The sequence below is a fragment of the Bactrocera latifrons genome, unplaced genomic scaffold (genome assembly GCF_001853355.1).
Source record: "Bactrocera latifrons isolate USDA-ARS-PBARC rearing strain unplaced genomic scaffold, ASM185335v1 scaffold_61, whole genome shotgun sequence".
In the NCBI taxonomy this organism is placed as follows: domain Eukaryota; kingdom Metazoa; phylum Arthropoda; class Insecta; order Diptera; family Tephritidae; genus Bactrocera; species Bactrocera latifrons.
Window position 1 is genome coordinate 432,629 of NW_017537279.1, and position 8,508 is coordinate 441,136.

The window sequence follows — 8,508 nt, forward strand, 5'->3', positions numbered from 1 at the left end:
ACAAGGCGAATCCCTTTCCTGCGACTTCTTCAATCTAATGCTGGAGGGAATAAYTCGTGMTGCAGAGCTGAATAGAGAAGGTATAATTTTCTGGATAAGGAAGCTTATMAAATTGGTGAGTAGTGAMCGATGGTAAGACGAAATATCCCCTGTCATCAAACAAACAGTGGCTGTATTCGCAAAATAGCCCCCACATCACTGTTGACAGTCGTAGATAATTTCGTCTATCATGGAACCAGCGTAAACACCACCAACAATGTCAGCCTGGGAACCCAACGCAGGATAACTCTTGCCAATAAGTGCTACTTCGGACTGAGTAGGCAACTGAGAAGCAAAGTACTCTCTCGACGAACAAAACCCAAACTCTATAAGTCACTCATAACTCCCGTCCTGCCAACATCTAATGAGTCGACATTGCGAGTTTTCGAGAGAAAGATTCTACGGAAGACTTATGATCCTTTACGCATTGGTAACGGCGAATACCGCAGTCGATCCAAAGACAAGCTTTACGAGATATACGACGACATTGACGAATTAAGAGGCAGCGGCTACGCTGGCTTTGTCATATTTTCAGAAAAAGTTTGGAAAGGCTAAGAAGAGAAGGACTTGACAAAAAGGAAAACGCCAATAAAGAAGCAGTTGTTCGGTCATGGTCAAACCATTACTTTCACTTAACAGCTACCATAAAATATTGTGGTAGGCGAGACTATATCTTTATAGCTACCAGGAACGTTCTTAATATTCTTAGCATGGGTTTAGATTCCAAGGTCTTGCTAAAAAGGCGTTATTAATAAAAAAAAATACCGCAGGATTTTAGTGGTTCGCAATCTGTACTGATCCCTATCGTATAGTACTATAAAATGAGAGAATGAACTGAGAAACGCGTTTGAACTCAAGAACTATGTTATCTTTGGCAGAAATAACGGAGATATGTCGACCTTTTTCGAAACTCAAAATTACCAATTTTTAATGAAGTTTCGTTGCTCCTGAAGTGGACCTCAGATCTAAAAGGTTTTTACAGTTCATCTACAGTGTTCATTCACTACAACCAAGGCGCCAGCTGTTGCGTGGCTCTCACTCTCCCACTCTCGACGTCTTAAAGTTTTCTATTGACTTTAAAATTCTGAGTGTTGCGCTTATTCTTAGAAGTAAACTTGCCGGAGAACAGAAGTTTAAACAACTACATGACAGCCATGTAAGAACCCACCTTCTCCAACCGCCCATCGTAAAGTTTTCACAGATAACGAAATCACTTACGCGCATCGAAGAGCTTTACCAAAAATCCTCGCTAAGTCAACAAGCTCTCGGTAACTTTTATATKTAGATTTTAGAGCTTCTCATTGTTGTTGTTGTGACATTTGCAACAATTAATGAATTCAAAATTGTGTTTTCTTGGTGCTGATGAGGGGGGGCGCATCCTTGTCGAATTACAAATGGCTAGCTTTAAAATACTGGAATAATTGATGGCTCCTGTATGTTTGTGCAGGAGTGTGTGTCTGTATGAGTGTATTCGTCCCTTACCAGAAAAAGGATGAACGCCATAGCAGCCACCCTTTTGTTGTTTGCGCCACAGAACGCGACAATTGCAGCGATTAYTTTGCCGTGCCGTTGTTGTTGCACTCACTACWTTTCATTGCTATTGCCTTAATGCCRYTATTGCTTTCATTCTTGTCACGAGCTCATTGCCGTAACGGTTTTATTGCCACGCCTYGAGCGTTAAGSGTCYTTTGGCTTTGCTAGACTACACACTMGCTTCCCCGGCACTACCTGATCCACTCATCTTTCACAGCGCCTCATACTTTGCTCAATTTTAATTAACGCTSAACTATTTTTGGTATGCCGTGATGCTTGTAACTTCAAATCGTRGAACGCCTAGCGCGCGTATGGGGTTTTCCATGTTCTTACCAATTTAAATGCTTCTGTACTGTAAAATGTGCCTTCTTTGGCGCTGGATTAGTCGTATTTGCCGAATTCAGGAAATTAAACTCAARCGGATGTTGTATCAATGGAGAGGCAGGCTAAACAGTACATTATAATGGAATACTTGTTAATGGCTAAGGAACGAAAGCTCAGCATTCGAAATGCGGAGGATTGAAAAGACCGTTGGAGCTCAATTCAATCACAGGAAAAATATTCCACGTTATATTTGTTGCACTAGTTTTTAGCAAACAACGACTCTCAGGCAATTATTTCGGGAGGACCAAAAACATCACTTACATAACAGTTTYAAACTGGTTGATAAGCTTTTGTCAATTGCTGACTGATGTTTTGTCATAGAAASCAGGACCCGCCCATTAGTGTAATTAAGTTTTCTGTGAATTACAGACATGATTTAGCCTGGGGAACAGCTTACAAAATATGTATTATATGTCGAAGTTCAAAASTATTTCTTCGTAGCCAAATAACTCATTGTTTATGAGGAAAGTCGTCGAAGYTTTACTTCAGACACATGACCTCATWTCCCATGCTAAGCGAAACGAAACTACAGATTTATTTATTATCAGTGGTAGAGGTGTTCCCCGACCGGTGGAAGGCACAGCATTGGTTCTATTTGCAAAACCAAAAAGCCACCTGAAGAATGTTCATCTCATCAACTTTTGTGTATGCTCGAAACGATTGGAAAATTGTACGAAAGCAAAGTAAGAACCGCGTGGAGTTGGCGATCCMAAAAGCCGGCGAATTAGCAGAAAGACAAAACGGCTTTGTAAAAAAGAGATCCATTATTTARGCACTAAGAGAAGTTGTCGATATTGCGAAATGTGCAATAAGTRGTRAAATATAATTACCCTGGATTTGARGAATGCGYGCAACTCCGCAAAGTGGGCAAATATAAAGAAARCTCCACACGACATACCCACCCCATGATTTTGTAAATATTATAATGAGCTATTTCGAAAATAGGAGATTKTTATTCGACACGGACGAGGACACCCAGAGCTACTCTATCTCGAGTGGAATTCCGCAAAGCTTGGTCCTAGCCCCTTCGCTATAGAACTTGATGTACAACGGGATGTTGGAAAYAAAACGARAGTCTTACTCAWAAGTACAAGGAAGGTGGAAGAAATKRTATCATTGACYATAGGGGAATGASMCATYATTTCACAGTCGCAACTGAAGYCTCTGGGAGTAGTATTGGACTCCAAATTAAAATTTAATGAACAAATGGTATACATTTATTCGAGTAAATCAAACAAATTATATAATGCTCTATTAAGAATGATGGTCAATAGTGGCTGCGTGAGTTTCAGTCGACGAGGTTTAATTGCAAAGGCAATGAGTTCCGTAATCGCACAAATATGGYTACAAGCACCAGATATAAAAGCATATGCAAAACGAATRAATTCACTGCTAWCTTCTATACGAGTAAYAARTGCTTTSMGAACGATATCAAGCGACGTTGCTGAAGTGCTAGCTGGCATGCCGACCATTGGACGCGATTGGACCAGATATCAGAGCCGTCTGTGGCGTAAAAAGGACGTGAGAACCGAAAGTATCACAATGTGGCAGCAACGGTGACAAGCTTCAACCAAAAGACGGAGAACCCACGGTCATACTTGGATAAATAGACAACACAGGGACCTAGACTTCCACCAAACGAAAATACGGAGTGGACGAGGATGCTTTAGAAGCTATCTGTTCCGATTCATTTACTACCTTAGCTACTACCAAATTATGATAAAACTAAGACATATATAGTACAGTATATTAGGCATCAGTCAATTCGTACGAAAGATGAGACTTATGGTCTTTCTATCTCATATGAAGTAATACTTAATGTGGTGGTTCCGTGGAAAAGATATGAGAGTAGGTTAGGTTTAGTGGATTAAAGTTCCGGCTTTCCATCCTAAATCCTACTAACAAAAGTACATCCTTGGAGTTAGGTGTTTTTTAACATTCGAAAAAAAAAGTTAATGAGTGTAGCTCCTTTTATATTGCTGTGTGACCTATAAACTTTCGATAGTTTTTGCTATGCGAATCCAACCACAAGCTGTGTTGCAGGTTTTCCAACCTATCCGAAGTTCGGAAAGTATGCAAAGGACAATAACCCACTCAAAAAAGTCAAACTTACTTTTGATCTTTCGAGTTCGCCACGAAGGTTGTAACAGCCAGAGGAAACCTTATATCATATATGTATATTTAAATGATCCACATGARCTTAGTCGATTTAGCCATGTTCATCTGTCTGTATAAGTAAATACGAACTAGTCACACAGGTTTGGATATCGATTTAAAATTGTCTATACTTCGTTCACTACCTAAGAAGGTGCTCATTTGTTGGAACCGCCGATTKTAGACCACGATAGCATTTAGCTGCCATAGAGGCCAAAGATCAAAATTAAGTTTTTATATGGAAAGATTKGCTTAAAAAGAACGAGGTGTCGTATGAAAGTATCTAACTTCCAATAAAGTCGTGTAGCCGAAATACCGTCACTTGGCTAGTTTTCAAGTATTCTGGTGGTATGAAAATGCTTATACACTCCGCATAATTTCCTTGAAGGTAACTCGTTAAACTTGCAATATAAAATCTATCAGTCGCAACAAATTAGCATAGAAATTCGCAAATTATAGAGACTCAATCGGCTACCACAAGCCTAACAACAAGAGAAATCTCATCGAAACAATAAAAGCATAGACAACGCCGTATCAGTTGTGGTCTAATAAAATCATGCCAACAACAAATCAAGACAAATTTAATAGTTTTTTAACTATGCATTGAATATTTAAGTGGAATTGCCAACAGCAGCGAGCGCAGCAAGAGAGTAGGTGCCAACACCAACCGCCACAGGTTGTCGACGCCAGCCACCACCGTTACAATAAGCCTAAGCGAGAACAATAATAACAGCAGAATCAAGCTGCTGCCGACATAGTCGCGGTCGCAGCCGCAGCAATCATGAGCCAATTATGCAGATTTTATGCAAAACTTCCTTGAAATGACAAAAGTAATTTGCAAATAAATTTTTCGCTTACTAAACCGAAGCAACAGCTACCACCAATATCAATGCCATTCCGATACACTGATGTTGGACATTTGCCGGCCGGTGGCCAGTCACCGTCGGCGTCGCGTTGTCGTTGTACACGCATCTCGTCGGCATGCAACGAGGGTGGTTTGGTAAGATCGGCATTCTTTTAAACTGCAACTTTTGCCTTCTCAAGATCCTCGAAATCGAAATAGTGTTTGATTTTTGTGATGCTCTCTGCTTTCGAAGATAAATTCCGCGTTTTCTTCTCCACCAGGTCTTTCCAACGCAGTGTGCGTCTTCTTCTTACTCTGCTTCCCCCGGTGGGTAGTTCGTGGAATACTTTCAGAGCTGAAGTATTGTGGTCCATTTGGACAACTTGATCTAGCCATCTTTATTCGCTGAACTCATACATCGGTATGAATACCAGTACTCGTCGACGGAGTTTCTCTCTCACCACGACTAAGCACACACCGAATTAAGCTTCTTTAATGGCCACTGAAGTAAATGCCTCAAAGACCTACTCRTCTCAGTCCTTGCACCGTCCATCGCACTGTTTGGACGGCAATGATGTTGTCCTTTACTCTAACGATGACATCATTCAACCATCGGGGCAGAGGCAATTTTCCAATTAAGGGACCGGAAATTCCAAGTGCATGCCCTTAAATCATAATTCGTACCATGTTTGCAGGGGTCGTCATTTAAAGGGTTCTTCTCATCCGAGGCTGGTGTTTAGTTTTCTTTGGGGGTGTTTTTTACGTGGMGGGTCCCAAACCTAGCATCCTAGGTACCTAGGTCACTACCATGACCTTGTAGACAGGCAGGTCCATGTTTTATATTCACTACCCTTCATAAACGTCACAGCTTTTCTTGGTCACGGACCAATACSAAGGCTCTCTTTCAGCCTCTTACTTATCACACTCTCCTCGTTGAAAGTTTATTTGGTTTTATGACTCGGGAAAACTATAGGCGAAATAGWCTAAAACAAAATCAAGAATTCACGCGCAATAAGGAAGCTTGCATCACTTGGCTCATCTTGGACATGCAACTGTTGCTTAGTTCGTTAGTTGCTCGGTGCGTTGCGTGCACCTGCAGTTTGCATTTTATATTTAGTATGGAAATTTACTTAGCTTTTTGTCTTCGCTGTCTGCCAGACGGTAGCTGCGCAGCTTTGATTACTAACTATAAATTCATTTTATGCTAAGTAAAGTGAAAAAATGTTTAATGAACGCACATAAATTAGTGCGGAAGTTATGCGAGTCGTTAAATTAAATGACTGAAATGGCTGAGTCTAGGCTGGCGCACGACGAAGGCTAACGCGGCTGAATTCCAAAGTACGGCTTACAGAATTACACAATTAGAGAAGAGATATATTATTGTTAAATAAAAAATCAACAAAGTGGGCATTAATTCACCWAATAATGCAGGCTCGTTGGGAAGATGATGGCTAATAACGAGATGATGGCTTGCTTAAGAAGTTCGAAAAATGTGAAAAAAAACCAATGAAGGATTACTGAGAAAATTTTTGTTGCTTTACAAAAGTAAAAAAAGTTAAGTAAAACTCTGAATCAGARAAAGATATAATAAGTCAACTGCTGAAGTTATCAAATGAATTTATATTACTCTACGGTGATATGAAAATCCTTAGTTTTTCTTACAAATCAATTTTCAGCCCGTTCCAATTAATCACCGTGCAATAAACTGACATTTTACCAAAGTTTCTTCTACTCATCGAAGCAGTTTGAATATTATTTTTGCATYATCATCTTCAAGACCTTTTTCTATTATGTTTATATCTCCTCAATCGTGTCMAAACGGCGTTCCTGTTATGGCTTTGCGCCTTCATTGGAAAAAAAAAATCGCTCGAAGTCGAATCATCAGTATTTGAGTTTACTGGATAGCCAGATGTTACACGGAGTTAAACCAGGGAAATAAGATGGTGGGCGAATAATATTGATTGAAAATTTTCCGAAAACCTTACGAAGAATCAATGCAGCATGCGACTGTACCTTATCGTGGCGCAAAAACCAAGAGTTGTCGGCAGATAAATGCAGCCTTTTCTATGAATAGATTCAAGCAAACGAATTTTAACACCCCAGCAGTATTCCTGGTTGACAGTTTGGTCAGTCGGAAGGAGTTCAGAGTGCAACATACCTCGATAATTGAAGAAAACTCTCAACATAACTTGATTTTTGACCTGCTTGGACGTGGTTTTTTCGCATCCGGCCAGCTTTGCCACGGTAAGCATAGATCCAAGACTGACCGTAATAATACGTTTTATGACATTTTGGTAGTCGGAAAGCATTGTYTCGTTGACGTTATAGCGACGCTGTTTTTTGAAAATATTTCATGATTTTGGGAGCAATGGTGATTTCACTTTTCTTAGACCCAAATGGAATTTTGAAATTGTTTTTGCTAATGCCTCTGATATTAGAACGATTTCCGTAAGATCTCTGACTATAAATCGTTGATCATCAGTATATATTGATGGCCGTCCTAGACGTGGTTCGTCGTCAACGCGTTCTGGACCCTCTGTTAATAATTTGTGTCAATCAAAAGAACTTGCTCACTTCAAACAATTATCACCGAAGACCCTTTCCTACAATTTGAACGCCTCGCCACCAGAAATTTGTTTCCTACTATTTTTTACCTACAAAGATATTATCCCTCAGAACTATCGCMATTTCTTCCGAAAGCTTGACGCAAACGATTCATCCAGCTCAAATAATATTCTTCATGACAGTTTGACTCWGCGAAATGAATTCATACCGCACCAGACCACCATAAACACTTCATCTTTCTTAATCACTCTACATACTAATGTCCTTAGATGTTTTGAAGTTCCATAAAAAATTAGAGATCGAGGAAACTTAGCTACGATATTATCAACTGAATTTCAGTACGAGCTGTTTACTTATTTTTAACCAGAATAGGAAGTACTGACTTTACGGCTGTATTCCAAAGCAAAGTTAAAATCTTCTAAATRTTGATTTCTTAGAAGACTTCGACTGGCATTGGGAATTATTGTAATCTTCTCGATCTGATATCCTGAAAGTCAATCTTTCTAAATCCTAATGTTGATCGGATTTGCTGTTTTGATTCTTTACCGAAACGTATCTATTGATTTTAGCTACCAGAAGGAAGACAGAAGAAGATATCGGCTTCTCTGTAAACAAATTCTTATAACTGATGCCAGTTTGAGGATATGTATGAAYCAAAAGTTTGTTAATTGGTCAGCAGGTATAGACTTGAATGAATAATAAGTCAACCAGAGCACGGTGACTCATATAAACCGACATCTTAAAGTCAAACGTCAGAGATTTTTCCGCAGTTAGATGAGTAATTGTTACATACAAGCTTACCATATATCAAACCACTTGATACCCATTTCAAAGAGAAGTATTGGACCGCACACATACCGACAGGTTGGACGAATTCACTTTGTCACTGGCTGAGTTGGTGCTGGAGGCCGCATTGACAACGGAAGCAGCAGCAATGACGCGTAGCAATCGAATTAAGCCTTTAGCAATATCCAATAACAGGTTACGGT